Source organism: Saccostrea echinata, unplaced genomic scaffold (assembly GCF_033153115.1).
Source record: "Saccostrea echinata isolate AGI-Se365-2 ecotype Australia unplaced genomic scaffold, CSIRO_AGI_Sech_v1 ptg000033l, whole genome shotgun sequence".
Taxonomy (NCBI): Eukaryota; Metazoa; Mollusca; class Bivalvia; order Ostreida; family Ostreidae; genus Saccostrea; species Saccostrea echinata.
Genome location: NW_026889782.1, coordinates 31,558,360 through 31,576,209, shown reverse-complemented (window position 1 = coordinate 31,576,209; position 17,850 = coordinate 31,558,360). Strand labels below are relative to the sequence as shown.

Genomic DNA, 17,850 nt, shown 5'->3' with positions numbered 1-17,850 from the left:
GCCAGAAACAACAAGCAAAACAAAAATGTCATTGTCTGAACCTACTTCTTAGACTTCGGGAAATTCTGATTTGAAAGAAGGAGATAGGTTTGTCGATAAAGAGGAACAGGCAAGGGTTAAACAGGAAACAGAGTCCCCAAGTAAAGATTTTTAGAAGACTCCATACAGTAAAACAGAAACTCTTGGCAGTGGAGTACACACCTGTAAAACTTGTGAATTATAAGAAGGCAACAAAGGAAGAGAAACCCTGATTAAGAAACAGAGAAACTGAGAAACTGAGAAAATTGAATTTCCTCTATCAAAAGAGGCAGAGTAAGATTCATCAAAGCCTGGAGAAATGGAAGGAGAGCCATTAGAGGAGGAAAAAACACAAAAAAAAGATGAAGAAGATGCTGTGAAGGGTATGGAAATGGATACCATAATACCAATGGGTACCAATTGCACCCCGTAATTAGCAGACCTATTTTTGTATTCATATGAGACAGAATTTGTTCAAAATCTTATACGTGAAAAGAAGAAAACACTTGCTGTGGCCTTCAACTCGGCATTCAGATATATCGACGACGTATTGTCAATTAATAATGGTTATTTCCATTCTTATGTCGATATATCCAGGTGAGCTTGAGATAAAAGATACCACAGAGTCTGACACATCTGTTTCATATTTGGATATTTTACTAGAAAAAAGACGATAATGGTATTCTAACAACCAAGATTTATGATAAACATGACTTTAACTTTTCAATCGTCAACTTCCCTTACTTATGCAGCAATATACCCTCATCACCTGCATAGGGGTTTATATCTCTCAGTTGATTCGATACGCAAGAGCATGCTCTACGTATGTACAATTTATAAAACGAGGTAAATTATTGACAAACAAGTTGATGAAACAAGAATATCAGCTGTCTCGTTTAAAGTCATCATTTCCTAAGTTCTATGGTCGATACAATGACCTTGTCAGCAAATACAATTTATCATTGAGTCAAATGCTGACTGACGTTTTTCATACTAATTGTTAGGCCATTATTTACACACTGAATTGTCGACGGATTTTCCCGTTATTTCCCGATCATGACAAGGAGCACACGGCGGGTTTGACGGGTCAGCAGCAGCTCGGAATAGTTTGCTCGGATTGGTGCTCGGTTTATTCTGGTTTTAAGACCTGATGCGAATATTTCGGATATTATAAACAAAATCAAAAGCGTCTATGGAACCATTCACAGAAAAGCTACAGTACTTTCCAAATTCTACAGTACTAGACAGCAGGAGGAAGAAAGTGTAGCTGCATGGGACTGTAGAAGACCTTTTGAATCAAACTATAAAGCAAGGACTTGTACAAGCTTCAGCAAAAAATGAAATTTTGAAAAACATCTTCTATGAAGGACTCAAAGCAAAATCGAAAGACGCTACCAGTTTTGTGTTTGACAAAATCCCAAATTTTGATGAATTAAGACATGAAATATGGATGAAGGAAGAAGAACTGAACCAGAGAAAGAGATCAAGGAAAATCGAGAGCACACAGACTATTGCTGAAAGTGAAGAATTTCAAGAGATTAAACCAATGATCCAAACTTTAAACAAGGATGTCACTGAAATGAAAAGAAAAGTTTATTCAGCTGATAGTGACCAAGGATATCAACAACAGAGGTCAAGTCAATATGCATCACGACGTTTTATTAGTGGAGCTAGAAACAGTGGTCATAGAACAACTAACTATACAATGAGGTCACTACAAGACTCTGCACAAGACGTCCTGTAGTTTGCTATCGTTGTGGACAAGAAGGACGTCAAGTATTGATGTTGGTTACACTTGGACCATAACAGAGGAACTTTAAACATGAGGAGACCTATGGCGAGACGCGACAGATTGCTCTAATTAATAAACAGCGTCACAATTTAGTAGGAGAGTCAGTGGAAGTTTCAATTAAGATTGAAGATGTAGAAAACAGGAAACAAAAACATGTATGACATCACCATGAAGAGGCATTTGAAGGCATTGCTTTCTGCAAGCTGCCCATTATCGTTCAAGAAATACAAAGATGATAAAATGTATTGTTCAGAAAGATTTTTTCAGATAAGTACAGTATACACATTCCCTCAAACTCATAGTAGATAATTTTGATAGAAGACATTTCTGAATATAAAGTTCATGAAAAGTTGGGGTTTTTTCTTCAAAAATTATATTGTCAATATCATCTTTTATACAATTGCGCCGTATCTTTCGTTGAATAAATTACTTAAAATAATATACTTTTCACTAATGTATTAAGGTATGAGAAAAAAAAAGCTTCAAGTGTGATTCGAACCCTCTTCAAGCTCATGTTTAGGCGTCAGACTGAACGCGTTAACCACGCTACAAGGACTTCTAATTTTGCTGTGTGTCAGTGTGATTGAAGGAGGAACCTATGTCGTTTTACGTCAAATCAACGTTATTTGACATCACAATAGCGGCGGTTCTTTTTTTTACCTGTTGACTTTTGCATACATTTGCTTGTGACTGTGATATAACATTAATTAACATTGTTTATTGCTAATAACGTGTACAAGGAATGTTCACATTTGCAAAAGGAAAATTTATATTTTAGTAATAGAATTTATTACTAGAATTCTCTTTCGTTCTTTGATAATTTATAGTAATTTCAGGTAAGGAAAATATATCGATAACATGCTATTATGCTAAATTATTTAGTATTCTGCAATCTATGCGGCTTAAAACAGTAAAATATGTTTTATTTTGCATAAACATTATTTGTATTTTCACAATAAAACTAAGACAAAATTAAATATATATATATATATATATATATATATATATATATATATATATATATATATATATATATATATATATATATATATATATATATATATATATATATATATATATATATATATATTGCACCTAATGAATGAATAGATTTGTTAATTTAATAGTCAATAATTAAATTCACAAATCTATTCCATCATTAGGTGCAATAATGGGTGAAGTTACTGACGGTAAGAGGGGTGGGGGTGGGTGGGGGGTGGGGGGTTGTAACAGAATGATTGAAACCTCATTAAATTATTGTAAATGGTCATTTCTCTAAAGGAAGTGATTGTTTCCCCCAAAATAGTTTTATATTCATGTGTTCAGTCAGTGTTTACTTACTCTTGTATTAGTGCAGAGAAGTCAATTTTTATGACACCACAGTACGGAAATTAATGAAATCAAAAGTTATGAGCAAGGTTAAAGTTTTTTGCGGGCAAACAGACAGACGGACGGACAGATAAAACTATATACTCCCGAATATTAGATAACGGGGGCACAAAATGTACCAAAACATTTTTAAACAAAGAGTTTTTAAGATATTACCTATAAATTCTTCGTGAACTTTAAAAAGTTGAGAAATAATATGTTTTACGGTGTGACCGTTGGGGCGAGCGCAGTTGTTCCATCAAAAACCTATACACAGCTTACACTGGTAGCGTTGTTGGATCCGCCTCTTCAAACTTCAAACCGCACGAGACACAGTCTAGACTGTGACGTCACATGACATCGAAATTTACGGAGACAGCTGAAAGGCTGGTTGAACGAGACTACAGGGTCTTGTGCAATCATAAATGAAATACGTTGTATAGTAGATGCTGTTATTTTTTTGTTTCTTCTAAGCTCGCTGCACTCGCTGTCAATTATATATTGTCCCAGAGGGTTGTTCTCGCCTTGTACGCCCTCTTTCTTTTTGTGGTTTCTGGACAAATATTAAGTTTGCAATTAATTGATTTAGTGGTTGAAGAAGTGATAAGATGTCTTTAATGTAAAGTTTTACATGGTGGCATAAATTTGTGTGTCTTTTCATACTACAAAATCATCGAAAATTTAATTGCCACGAAGTAATTATTATTTCACATTAAGTTGTGGACAGACAGTTAAACAGGAAGACGAACATTAGTCATTGTGCCCTTGATATAATTAATCTTATTTGTCAAAATTAAAGAAAGATTTTATTATCTGTTGTATAAAATACACATTTCTAAACTCGTGTATATGAGTCAAATAAAATTAATCAAAAACAAATATATATATATATATATATATATATATATATATATATATATATATATATATATATATATATATATATATATATATATATATATATATATATATATATATATATATATATATATATATATATATATATATATATATATATATATATATATATATATATATATATATATATATATAAAGATATATTTTTACAGATAATTTTTCTTTCACCGAAGATGAATTTCACTTTCACTACTGAGGACATAACTTAGAATTCGTCATAATAATCGACTTTAAAGAAAAATTATTGTTTTTATCTCTTTATTATGTGATTAAACCGATAAAAAAATCATTGGATAATAAGACTACATGAATTACACCATAGCCTAATAAGAACATTTCTACAAATACGTTTTAACGATGAGAATGATATGAAAACAATCATTTATAATTTGACTTGTATGTACATTCATTATCAAAGAAACTTTAAGGATAAGATATCGTATTTTCATTGTACATTTTGTAATACATAACATGTAGCACAGTGAGGTTTCATCAACATAGTAGTTTCCTTTATTTCACTGTCATAGATATCTATACTTCGTTAACTGTGAATTCATCATGTAAAACAGTCTATGGTTTTTTTTTTATCATCATATAACAAAATCAGTTAGGCTTTATCATCATGACAGTTTCCTTTATCTCTATACCAAAAGGAATTGTAGGATACCATGGACTGACCCAGTTTATCGAAGACCATTGACCGTTAAGGAAGGCGTTGTGACAAGCGTTAAACCACCAGCCTCCACCCCAGTTAGCAGCATAGTTACCTCCAGACCTGTCGTTGTCTCTGTCTGGGGTGCTAAAGTACATCCCTGACAGAACAGAGACAGAGTTCGTAGTATTTAGCATCCTGTCACCTGTAGAATTAAAGACAAGTCCTATACCAGTAATTCTATATGCAATTAATATAATTTCATCACATTCTAAGTAATTATTTAATTTGTAAACCACTTTAATCAACTTTTCTTACAACGAATTCAAGAAAAAAGGGGGTTTAAAACCTTATCAGGTCCATAAGTCTGTTTGCCCTGAGTCAATTTGGCCATATTCTCTTTTTCCTTTTACTCCTTTCCCCATTTATCCCACTCGCCCTGTTATAATCGTTATATATTTACATTTCTGTTGAATTTTAGGTCATGTTTAGGAATTTGTCGCAGAGAAAACGCAATCAATTTCATCTCGAAAATGTATCCGTATATCGTTGAACTTTTACATTTTTGCAGCCATACATTTTTTATCCAAGTTTAAAACATTTTCACGTGACAAACAACTGAAATACGTTACATCGCTGTGCCTGAACTAAATAGAGACCCTATATACACATATAGAGATTTTTGCATTGTTTTGGACTAAATTACTCCAAGTGAATAAATTGTCTTTACACAACCTATCCTAAACCATTTCGTTCATCTGCTAGAATGCTTTATTTTCTAAATTACTCATATTTTTTGTTCATAAAAGAACTGTTAAGTTTACAGGTAGATGACAATGAACCCACTCCGCGGTTATTCATGGGAAGAAGGATCCTTAAGAATAGAAGGAGATTGTGATTGCATAACAAATTTGTTGGAAAAGATGTTTTTGACTTCTGGGTATTTAAAATCACTGTAAGGAAATATACTGATACGATTTGTTTTCCATCCGACCTTCTCAGATATATTTATCTGACTTTGATGGATTGTAGTGGTGATATTAAATTCGTCCACTCCTATTATATTGATTTTCAATATTAAATCTCCATATTTCAAGGCTTTCCTTTAGTTTGATATCACATTTTTCTTCGTTGTCCATGGCCAAAATCTCCATGGTCATCGTGTGTTAATTTCTAGGACCAAGGTTTCGAATTTTATTCCAGAACTCATTTGGGTGTGTTGAGCTCATATTTTAAGTTTCAGTAGCAAATGTTTTTGCAGAGATTTATCAAATGTTGTGCTTTAATATATTCCTGTATAAAGGGATTTGACGTTTCTTTCCTCTTTATATCGTATGAATTTTAAGTTTTGGTCTCCCGTATAACGTTTCATAGGTCTGTTTAATGTTCCGTTCAGTATGGTTTGCTAGATTTAAAGTGTTTATTATAACTTTTAAGTTAACTTTGCGGATCATGGTTTCCATTTCGTTATAGTAGTAAATAATTTCACGTACCCCCAAAATATGGCCGAAATATTGCTTACAGGCGTAAAAAACAATAATCAATCAATCATATATTAAATGATTATAGATCTAATTTAGTCATATATTAAATGATTATAGATCTCTTTAATACTTTCCTATGTTTTTCGAGTGTTTTCAATTAGATTTATTGTTGCTATCAAAGTAGATCTTCTTAGTTCACTTGTCAAAATCTAAATCATTTGGGATCCTATGAAGTTGAAAAACGGTTTTGACGATGTTCAGTGTTCGGGGTTCTAAAAACTAGCCAACAATCAGAAACATTAAATTCACACATGATATAAGAATGATCCGTAAGTTTCGATTAATTCCGATAAAATTCAGTTCTTCAAATTCCTCCGCAAGGTTTTGCACGGATTATACCCCAAAGTTTTTAATTTGTCTAAATATATCTATTGATACACATATATAGTCTACAGCAGATGTACCCTTTCTTGGAATACATGAAGTTATTATTCAGTACACAAAAGCTTGCTTCATCAAGAAAGTCAATTTACTCATGTCTGTATTGATTAACAGTATTATCTATAAATATGATGAACATCTTGAAGTATGTAATTCAGATTGCCTATCCTAGAACTTAGGTCTCCAATCACAAAAAAATTGTATCACTTTCATAGTTAAGATAAATATGTGCTAAATGGTGTCTCAGAAGTTCAAGGTCAAAATGTGATCCCTTTGCATTTAATTTGTCATCGATGGTTGTCATTAAATAGTAACACAATTCAATAATAATACTATCAAAGGACGACCTAATTTTTCTAACCTTTCTGAAGGCTGCTCACCGCGTCTGCTATTAATATCTTTGATCTATTATTTTCGTGCCAAAATATTGGTCATTTTCTTCACCATTCGCATTATTTTGTTTGTTGATTTTAAAGTTTTTCCGTCTGACGAAAGCCCTTTCCGATATTACTGAAATTTCGTTTTTCAGGAACCAATACACACAGTGTATTAAAAATGACATATTATACTCTACAAACGTTTTCTCCTCGCAAGAACTCCAGCGCTAAAAACCCTGCCCGTCCAACTAAGCGCATGCACCCTCATGCGCTACATATACTTAAAGCTCTACCGAAGTCTTTTAAATGCCAAATCGGAGTCGGCCATATTAGTTTTCGATAACCCTACTATTTGCTAACCAGGTACTACCTAATTGTGTGGTCACGCACGACTAATTTTGTCAGTCGGTTCCAATCGCATCGGATATTACCCAAGGCCTATTAGTAAAACACCCAAGAATTTTCAATGAAATAAAAAGGTTCCGAAGTATCTCGAGTTCTGGTATGAAATAAATACTTTTGAAAGCATTCTTGGTATTGAGCAACTCTGACAACACGCAGTTACACGGTCACAGAAGTTGGTGCTTGTGCAGGCCACGTGCATGCACTGAAAAACTGAAGTTCCTGGTTGTAAATTTCCAACACGAAGGTAAGATAAACGAACATACGCAAAAGCATCTCAAAAAATCAATTACGAATAAAAACAATATATTTACTACGTAAAAAGTTTCTGACGAGGACCTCAGACCAACAGACCTCTGCACTCACCACGGACTGACCGTGTTATGTTTTGCCCATGCGCAGGGGAAAATGTTCAGTGAAAATGAAAGTAGGTCCAAAAGCACATGTGTAAACACGGTGGAGCAATTATTATTGTAGTTCACGAATAAAAGTGACGATGGATTAGGGAATTGTAAAATAAAAGCGTTTTATATTGTTTTAGAGTATCAGAAATATGGACATCGATATTTCGGACAATGCTAGTAATTGTGAAGATGAAGAAATGGAAGAACACAATGTAAGTAGTATCTAGAATGTAAAAGTGATATATTGAAGCTTCTGTGCACTGCTAATCTTCAAGCAAGTAATATTCATTTATCGTTTCTTATTTTTTTCCTTTAATACAAGTGCGATAGATGCATTGTCTGATTTGACTAGCTGCATATAATATATTTACTAGTGCTGTATTACATGTATTGTAAAGCATGCATTCAGTTGTGGCCCAACCCAATACATTTTACCATTTCGTGAAAAAAAATTGTGGGATTTGTTTGTCTGTTTCTGTGTATTTGAAGAGATACTTTTTAAAAAAGAAACCAGCTTTTCATGCATTATAATTTATCTAAGTATATATTACAGTGATGTCAATATACTGTCATTGTCTTTTAAACATGCATACAGGATACTGAGCAAATAAATGAGATCATGAAACAGATATTTGGATCTTCTGGTGATGAAGATGATGACAATCGTGAAAGTGATGAAGAAGAGGAGGAAGAAGATGAATATGGGATGTGGAAAGATATATCAAGGTTTGTGAATGGCAAACACTGTAATGCAAAATAAGTAACAAATTTAGGATTTTTTTATAACTAAAAATAGCATCTGCTGTAAATGAAGTTAAACCAAGATAGGAAAAAAATATGTAACATTCATTTTTTACCCCACAATAAAATATCACATAGATTTACATGCATGACTGTTTTTCCATTTCTATTTGTTTTCTCTGTGATAACTCTTTGAAAGTTAGGTGAGTTGATTTCTTGATAATTCTACCAGAATGTAAATTTCACCAAGCGAAAGGTCAGGAGCTAAGAAGGCCTAATATGCATGTAAATCTTGTGCGCCTGTCTTTGTGTCTGGCGTCAGTGGGCGGGGACTATTGAAATTGACATGGGAGGCCTCTTTTAATTTAAATCTATTAGACAACATTTTATGCAAATTAAGTTCCACGTTTCCAACTATCGTTGATGCCCTGGCATACCCAATAAACTAGACATTGATTCCTTGAATTTATGCGATTAGTACATTACGTATACGATTTACTACACAGTGGTATGATTTTAAAATTTTACTGTCTTTTGACATGATTAAGATAACTCAAACTCTTAGGAACTGGATGCAGTGATTTGTTCCCCCTAATGTAAAAAAAAAATATTCATGTAAAATTGGAGTGTTTTTTTTTTGTTTGTTTGTTTGTTAGTTTGTTTTGATTCACAGATTGCTTGTAGTATGTAACATAAAAGATTTAAAACTTAAATTTGATTATGTTCTCTTATCAGAATTTCACATTTTCCACTTCATTTGTATGTCAGAATGGTCATGTAGGAAAATGGATTTCTACACCATTTTATGGAGGGAGAAGTGCTGTTGCAATCCTGCTGCAACTTATGGTTCTCCTTTCTGGGGCATCATGGGATCAGTTTACCATGGGTGCCAAATTTATTAATCTTGCAATAGGATCAGCAAGGCAATTCTACAGAATGCAACTTCAGTACAGAGTATGTATTACCAGTAATGCTTGAATGGAGTTTCTCTGCATTTAAAAAACTCTCATTTATTTTAATATTTTCTGCATTAATTTTTGACAAAATTTTGTCTTCATATTGGGCAAATTATATTTGATATGACACCCCAGGTATAGTATCTTTTAATGCTTATATGGCACAAAGCCAAGAAACTAGCCTTTATGCTGGGAGAAATTGCTAAAAAGGCAGCAAATAAAGATCTTTTGCCTTGGATTCGACCTGTAGTGAATCATTTTTGGTTCTGCTGTATCACTTCAAAAGGGAAAGTTGAAAAATTTGTGAAAAGGTGGTTTGGCATTCTCCATCATGTCACCAACCAACACTTTTGGCCTGGAGGAAGGTAATTGGGAAATCCTTTTAATATTAAATTGTGCATCACTTCCATTAAGCAGATCATAAAATGATATGATATACTCTATCACAGTATTTGTATATAGACTTCTTGGCAAAATAAATTGACCACTTAGATAATTGGGAGTGAGCTAGTTAGTGCATTTGGTGCCAAGCATGGGCACCTGTTACCAAACTGGTAAAACTACTCACACACTCCTCACTCTAAAATATCCACCAATCATACAACTCGAAGCCTCACCACTCTATCACAAACACATATGATCTTTCACACATTTAACTCCATGAATATGAATTAGATACTTGTATGAATAGACATAAAGAAATTTTATTATGCTTCCATTAATGTAGATGCCATCACCCTACAAACTCATGTTCAAATGAAAAATGGCTCAGTAGGAATTCATCAGGATTTCAGGAACTAAGGTGTGTTTTTGGAAGTTTTCTATGTATAACTCTTTATATCTCTAAAGTCTTAACATATTTCTGCATTCTTGATTGAGCTTTAAGTAGTATGTTAATCTTTTAGGAAAATTGTTACAAACAGAGAATGGTGTGGAAGCATGTCATTTTATGTCAACTGTCGCCAAACTTGGACTATAGAGAACTTTTTTTAGCCATACTCTCCTGAACTATGGTCCTAAAAGAGTGTCTTACAGCTATGACTCCTACAGCACTAGAAACATGTTAGCTGTTATGGATCACAACAACCATCTTCATAGGTTACCAGTATTATCAGAGAGTGGTTTACCACATGTGTATTCCCACTTTTCACGGAAAACCAAGCAGTGGGTTGCATATGAAAAGAAGACAATTAAGGAATACACATACATTCCAGGTATTAAATTTTATGCAATATACATTTTTATTATTTTGAGTTATTTCAGTTTACCTTTAGAATGTATTGTACATGTACATGTAGATACATGCACATAACAATTTTTTTGTTTTAGGATAAGAGTGTAAATTCATATGATTTTTTTTTTCATTCATTTTTCCTGATTACATATACTGCTATTTGATTAAAATTTCTTGTTCATGAAGTTATTAAAAGTGATGTTCTAAATTTACTTTTAGAACTTATTGTAACATGCATGAAGGAAATATATGGGAGTCCTTGTGCAGCTTATACAAGGAGTAGCCAGTCCAAAGAACTTGACAACATCTCTTCCAATTTATCAGGCCTAGCAAATCCTGGATCAAGGCTTTTACTTTCAGAAATGAAAAGCAGAAAAAAGTGTGGTAAATTTTTAAAAACTAATGATTTTATTCAGAGTCTGAATAAGCTGAATGATAGCCTCTGTACGCTCCATCTAGTTGGGGAAACCTCTTCCTAACTGCCACAGTCACACAAGATGGCACTGGAACTCTCCTTCCTGCTCCAAGAGGACCATGCTGCCACAAAACAAAATTACGATATGCCTGGTTACGGAAGGTAGAGGGGGCAAACGAAGGTTCAAGATTAGTACGAAAACTCTAGTTCAGAATGTTGGCAATCTCCAGCACATCATGCCGCAAACACAGATTTCTAAACTCTGGTTTTGTGGTAATGCATGGAGATTGACAACAGCATAGGTTCATGCGAGGATCCTCAAATACTTTTCATCCTCCACACAAACACCATGCAATTTCTGAACTGGAGTTTTCATACTGTAATGAACCTTGGATGCAAGATCTCATGAAATCCGGTTCTGCCTCTACAGCTCTTTTCAAAACTTGGCGCATTTCATCTTCATCCATTTGTGTTACAATATCCTACAAGTATAGTAATAAAAGAATTTAGAGTGAGAAAAATGAAACATAAGAGATATATGTACATTTAGTTAATATATTTAGAAGAAAATAATTTCGTCGTAAAATATAATTTATGATTCTTTAACCCTTTTAAATGATTTTCAAGAAGTATTAAATATTTGATAAACATAACTTATTTTTGTTACATACTTGCAATGTTGAAACCAACTGACTGTCCTCTCTGTTTTCAGGACTTGCTGCTGCCTCTAGCAAATAATTTCTGCTAGGAAGGTGTCCCCTGCTGACATTGCGTGTGCTCTGGCTAGCATAAGGTTGGTAACGAGCAGACTACAACACTAATAGTTATTGTGAGATCTACGAAATACATGTATACCAATTGATTTAGGAGGATCTTATCATAGAGGAAGGGTGAACATCATAACATATTAACAGATAGCCAACACTCCTATGTGTAGGATAACAATCCATCATACTTACTTCCTGCGTACTTGTGTTTTCTTTGAATTGACAGCAGGGATTTCGGCAATTGGTACAACCTCTTCTCTTGCATGGGCAGCTTTTTCATTTGCCTCTGTTTTCACAGGGACAGCACTGCTAAATGTAAATTCTTATAATACATGTACTTATTTTTCATAGGTTCTTTGGACTTTTAAAATATATATATTATAATAGTACTTATTATTTTCATTATTAATACATTTTTTAAATAACTTTCAGTTTGTCAAAACCATTGAAATATAATTATGTTTCCTTGTTTAAATTTTGGTAACATAGGAAAAATCTTATATTTTCAAATACAGTGGTCTGGAATTATATATATATATGCATATGTATATGAAATCAATTTGTAAACAGATGTGCATGAAAATTTCATTTTGTGTATTAAACTTTCAGAATTGAATTGTGAATAATTTTTTATGAACTTACAGTGTCACATTTTTTTTTATTTTAGTGAACAGTTTTCAATTTATTGTCAATTACCTAACATTTTAATGATCTTTACAATTTCTGGGGAACTGTTCATGTATAGATGAAAATAAATAGTCATGAAATATTGTGAGCATCATTTATGGCTGAGAATTTTTTTTCATTGCCAAATTGGGCACATTGTTTGTTTCTTTGATACTTTTTTACTTCTGTAAGAAAGATACAGAGAAAAGATTTGCTGTATTTTTATTAACTTGTTTTTTAATTACTGGAATAAAACTATAGTCTAAAGTTCAGGAAAAGGTCCTGTCAACTGATCAAAGATCTTGAACAGCAAGGTTAATTGCACAAGAAGTTTGCCAAACTACCTACTGAATATGTGCAAGTAATTACTTTTCCATTCAAAAAGGCAATTCTTCATATGTAAAACAATCCTCAAAACTTCTAAGATGCATGTGGCATATGTATGATAAAAATTAGGAAATGTCATTACCTATTTTTTTTGTTTTTGTTTTTGTTTGTTTGTTTGTTTGGTTTTTTTTTTTTTTGGCACAGAACTACACATTCAAGTATAGAAATAAATGAAGGAATGGTACTAGTATTCTTTCAAAATTAAATTGTTAATTAAAAAAAAATTTGACCTCTGTAAAATCAAGTTTAAAAAAAATGGCTGCATTTTTAGCCATCATTGAGAACGTATACCCCCAACCCCCTTTATGTTTTAAACCGTGCATATGCAATCCAGGTAGATGTTTTCTTTTTATTTGGGGAATTATACTTTGTTTCCTTGTGAAATTAATGAACAAGTACATTTTTCGTGCAAATATTGTATTATTCTTTCATTTTACAAATAATTACTGCTCCCCAGTCAATGCTCTGAAACTCTTGACCGTAAACAAACGTTTCATTGACCTAGAGTTTGCATGCGTGACCATACGGTGTCGGTCGCGTTTGGAAGTGAGCACTCTTATTTGTTGTGCTTGTGTGTTTTGTGCATATATTTACTGCAATTCTCTTACATTGGATGCCATAACGATGTGTTCTGGTCTTGTTGCAACTGTATCTCCTGCAAAATTCGCGATAGGTCTGTAACCGCTACCCACCGTCACCGGCACTTCGAGGTACACAATGTACTTGGTCACTTGATAAATGCATTGACGCGTGGCGAAGAATTGGGTGTATACATAGTAAGCAAATAACAATAGAACACTAACTAATATCTATCGATGAAATATGGCGGTTGTTTGTTTACATTCGCGGCTATTTTATGATGGCAGTAGAGCTTTAACAGCTAGTAGACAGGACTTTCAAATTGAATTACCAAAGCTCTTTTAAATATTTACCATGTCTCATTTTAAAAAATTCTCTCTCTCTCTCTCTCTCCGTTTCACTCGCTCATACACACACAAACACTCTTACCCTTCTCTCTCTGAACCACGGTTATATTCACACGTTCTACCTTTCAGTTACCTAAAGTTCCGTTGGCTGGTCCTCCAAGAAAGAGTGTGTAGTTGTCTGCTTCATCAGAGATAGAAAACTCATCATATATTTCATATAAATTTGTCCCATTTTGTAATTTGATGGAGACAAAAAGAGAAGAGTTCTTTTCCTTGGTAAGCTTGTGAATTAGGCCATTTCCTTCAAGTATTATTATAGAATATTAAGTATAATCACATTAATTCATGTTTATTTCAAGATAATTGTAGTGTAGTGCAGCCAAACAGAATTAAGCATTTATATAGATATTTCACAACTGAGCAATAGACAATAAATTATTGAATCTCTTTTTGTCTCTCTGTTTGTGGACAAGGGATGTCAATTGCCTTCCGTCTATTATTTGTCGGTGAATAAACACGACTTCGACTGGAATATGATGAATAAAATTACGATTTGTCATCCATATTAACAGAAAAAATATGCTAGAATTTTTTTTTTTATTTTTAAAAATAAAGAGATATATCGAGGTCACTACGTTGTGGCAATGTTTTCATTTAATAAAGATTTTTTTAAGTGACATAAACAATAAATAACAAGAAAGCGAATGCATAAGATAAAATCCTGAAATTGCAGTTGATCTGTAGGTTTAACTGTTACTGGTTCTCGACAAAACAATTATTCACAAAGTTTGTCAGTGAGTGTCTATAGAAATAATCTTACAGACGTGTCGACTAGGAATTTGAAATTACTCCATGAATTAGAATTTTTAGATATAAATAGAAATACATAAATGATTATACCTATCCAGTAAGAGTCTTATGCGTCACCAAACCCAGATTTGTACTCAGCCCATGTCTTGTTAAAGTTCAATGAACCACTCCTCCGTTTTTGAATTGTCTAGAAATTATCATGATTGGATTATAATCACGTTATACTTATTTATCATTGAACTGTTAAACACATTTATTTGAAAAATAGGTATAAATATATTTTAATTTAATTAATTCAAACTGGGCACAGACTTTTGTTTGTAATTCAAATACTGTATTTAAGTTAAAAATAATCCTCATGTTTAGTACATATTATCCCTGATGGCCTTTTAAAATAAAAAAAAACATCTACTTTGATGCAGAGAGAGAGAGAGAGAGAGAGAGAGAGAGAGAGAGATCTTACTGTCCACCCTCCGCCTTCTGTCTCCATATCACAGTACACGTTCATCTGTCTCTCAAAGGGATTTATTCTATATACACCAGACGTCGAGTATCCAAGTACATAGAGGTCTTTACAATCCTTATTTAGTTTTAAACCTGTATAAAGTAACGCTAGATAAAAATATCGATTGTGACTTCACAAGTGAAACATGAAATTAAGTTGTAAGCAGTGGTTGGAACGGCAAGATTCAGATGTGTTTTTAAGCCCTACTCCAAAAATTTGTATTGTTTAATGGTTTTCTGAGCTTGAATACTGTTTAATATCTCTATATATTTCATCTTTAGTTTATTTTAAGCAAATAGTTACAACCAATAACTCTTCGCGCAAATGTAACAAGTTCTGACTCCGTTGAATTGGATGGTAATTACAAAAACTAATATAAAAACAACGAGTCAATATATACATATATGTCTAGGGTTTTCTATATTATTATTATTATAAAACAAATCAAATAAACTATAATCACTATATCGGATAGGACTCTATCCTTGGTACATGTATCTGTCCTAGGGATCTGTCCTATGCCATGCCACTGCAGATGGCTGTAGCCAGGTACTAGAAAATACACCGCTCGCATATATACACAGTATTTACACTTCTACATGTATATACGGAACTAGTAAAGATAATCGACACTGGGTAGATTTATTAACAATATCTTCTTTTTATTACAATCACCGTACCTGTTGACAACCTTCGTCTTCGCCAGTCAAACTAAGAATGATCATCTTACTTTGGACTTTGGATGCGCTCTTATACACAAGCGATTTTTTGAATATCTTTCCTTTATATTCTTTGCAAATTAGAAGACTGTTCATTTTCTCATGAACTGCCATGGATGAGCATGAATATATCCACTGTTACGTCATAATAGCATACTTAACGTCAAAACTATAGTGCAAACTGTTTTGCTTTAAAAATGACATTTGAATGGCGTAATTTGTGGCAACTCATCAGAAAAAATAATGTAAATATAAGAAATGCGCTTCATAAAAATATGCCGGCGTGAAGCGTCGTATATCATGTCCCCAAGAACCTTCAAAAATTAAATTCATTTCTTAATTAAGCAAACATGAAATTGTACAAAATGTTTACAAATGTTCTTTGGTGACTATTCACCATTAACACATCACAAAGTCACTTCACTTTCTCTAATGCAATTGATCCTCTGTCTGTTCTTGTTGTACTTAAATACTGTCATCTTTTTCACCCGACGATGAGATCCCTTTGTCTGAGTACCCTGGTCCACAAGTTTGATCTGCCTTATTACTGGATCTGGTATGGTAGAAAGTGCTTGGAAACCCACATCTACACTCTTTCTCTGTACCAGTCCTTTATCTTCACTGGTAATTTAGAAGCTAGAACGGGACTTTGAACTTTGAGCTGTTCTCTTGCGGACAATGCGACCCGTGATTAACTCTTCACTATTGACAGAAGATGTTTGTTTGATTGTCTGTTTGTTGTTTAACGTCTCTCTCGAGAATTTTTTCCACTCATATGGACATGCCACCACTTGCCATTGGAGAGATGCAAATTTTGTCCTATACTCGGCACTTAGTGCCATTGAGCAGTGAGGGATGTTTTTCGTGCCAACACCAACTGCGACACGGGACCTCAATTTATACTGTGAAATATATGGAGATAACGAACAGTATTCAAGCTCAAAAGTCCATTAAACAATACAAAATAGGAGCAGAGCAAACAGGAACCTCCAAACATCAGAGGTAGAATCAGGTGCCATGGAGGAGTGAGCATCCCTTGCCGACCGGTCACACCCGCCGTGTGCTCCTTGTCATATGTATGATCGGGAAATAACGGAAAAATCCGTCGACAATTCATTGTGAAATTAATGGCCTAACAATTAGTATGAAAAACGTCAGTCAGCATTTGACTCAATGATAAATTGTATTTGCTGACAAGGTCATTATATCGACCATAGAACTTACGAAATGAAGACTTTAAACGAGACAGACTCATCTGAAAGACCGGTCTCCACGTCCTACAGTGGGATTCGAACCCGCAACGTAAGTATCAACTTCTTACTTCTCGACTGTAGAGCAGACGATCTTACCACTGCTCTACGCGGGCGACTGACAGAAGATGCTAAAGCCCCTGTTTCCTTCTCTGCGGTCTCATCAGTCCCCACCAATCTGAACTTCTGGATCCACATCCCAGTCAGTATTCTCACTTTCCGCTTCCTCCCTTGATGATTAAAAAGGATCATCGGGGTTTTTGGTCCTCCTATGCTTCTGACAGTACTCCTTCTTAAAGGTATCTTCTTTACAAACTAGTTTTACACACTAACATACCGCTGGCACAACTAACCACATGCTTTGTCTAAGCTTCTTAACTGTCCATTTCTACAAAACATACTGGGCATATCTCCTTTGCCTTTCTGGGTGTTAGCTTGGTGTTAACTATCTTTGTTTTGAAAATTAAATATTTTATTTTAAAACAAGAGATATTGCTTTTTCAATAACTATCTCAGACTCATTAAACTAGTACTATATAGATACAACTACTATACAAAAAATTACTTTGGATGCCTATCAGTAAATCAATTAGTTTTATACATATGATTAATTTTCAC

General features: G+C 33.6%; 2 pseudogenes; one reads left to right on the top strand and one right to left on the bottom strand.

Moving 5' to 3' along the window:
- Positions 1 to 337: 337 nt before the first annotated feature.
- Positions 338 to 12,332, top strand: LOC133198415 (uncharacterized; annotated as a pseudogene).
- LOC133199156 (P2X purinoceptor 7-like) lies at positions 11,196 to 11,672 on the bottom strand (annotated as a pseudogene).
- Positions 12,333 to 17,850: the final 5,518 nt, after the last annotated feature.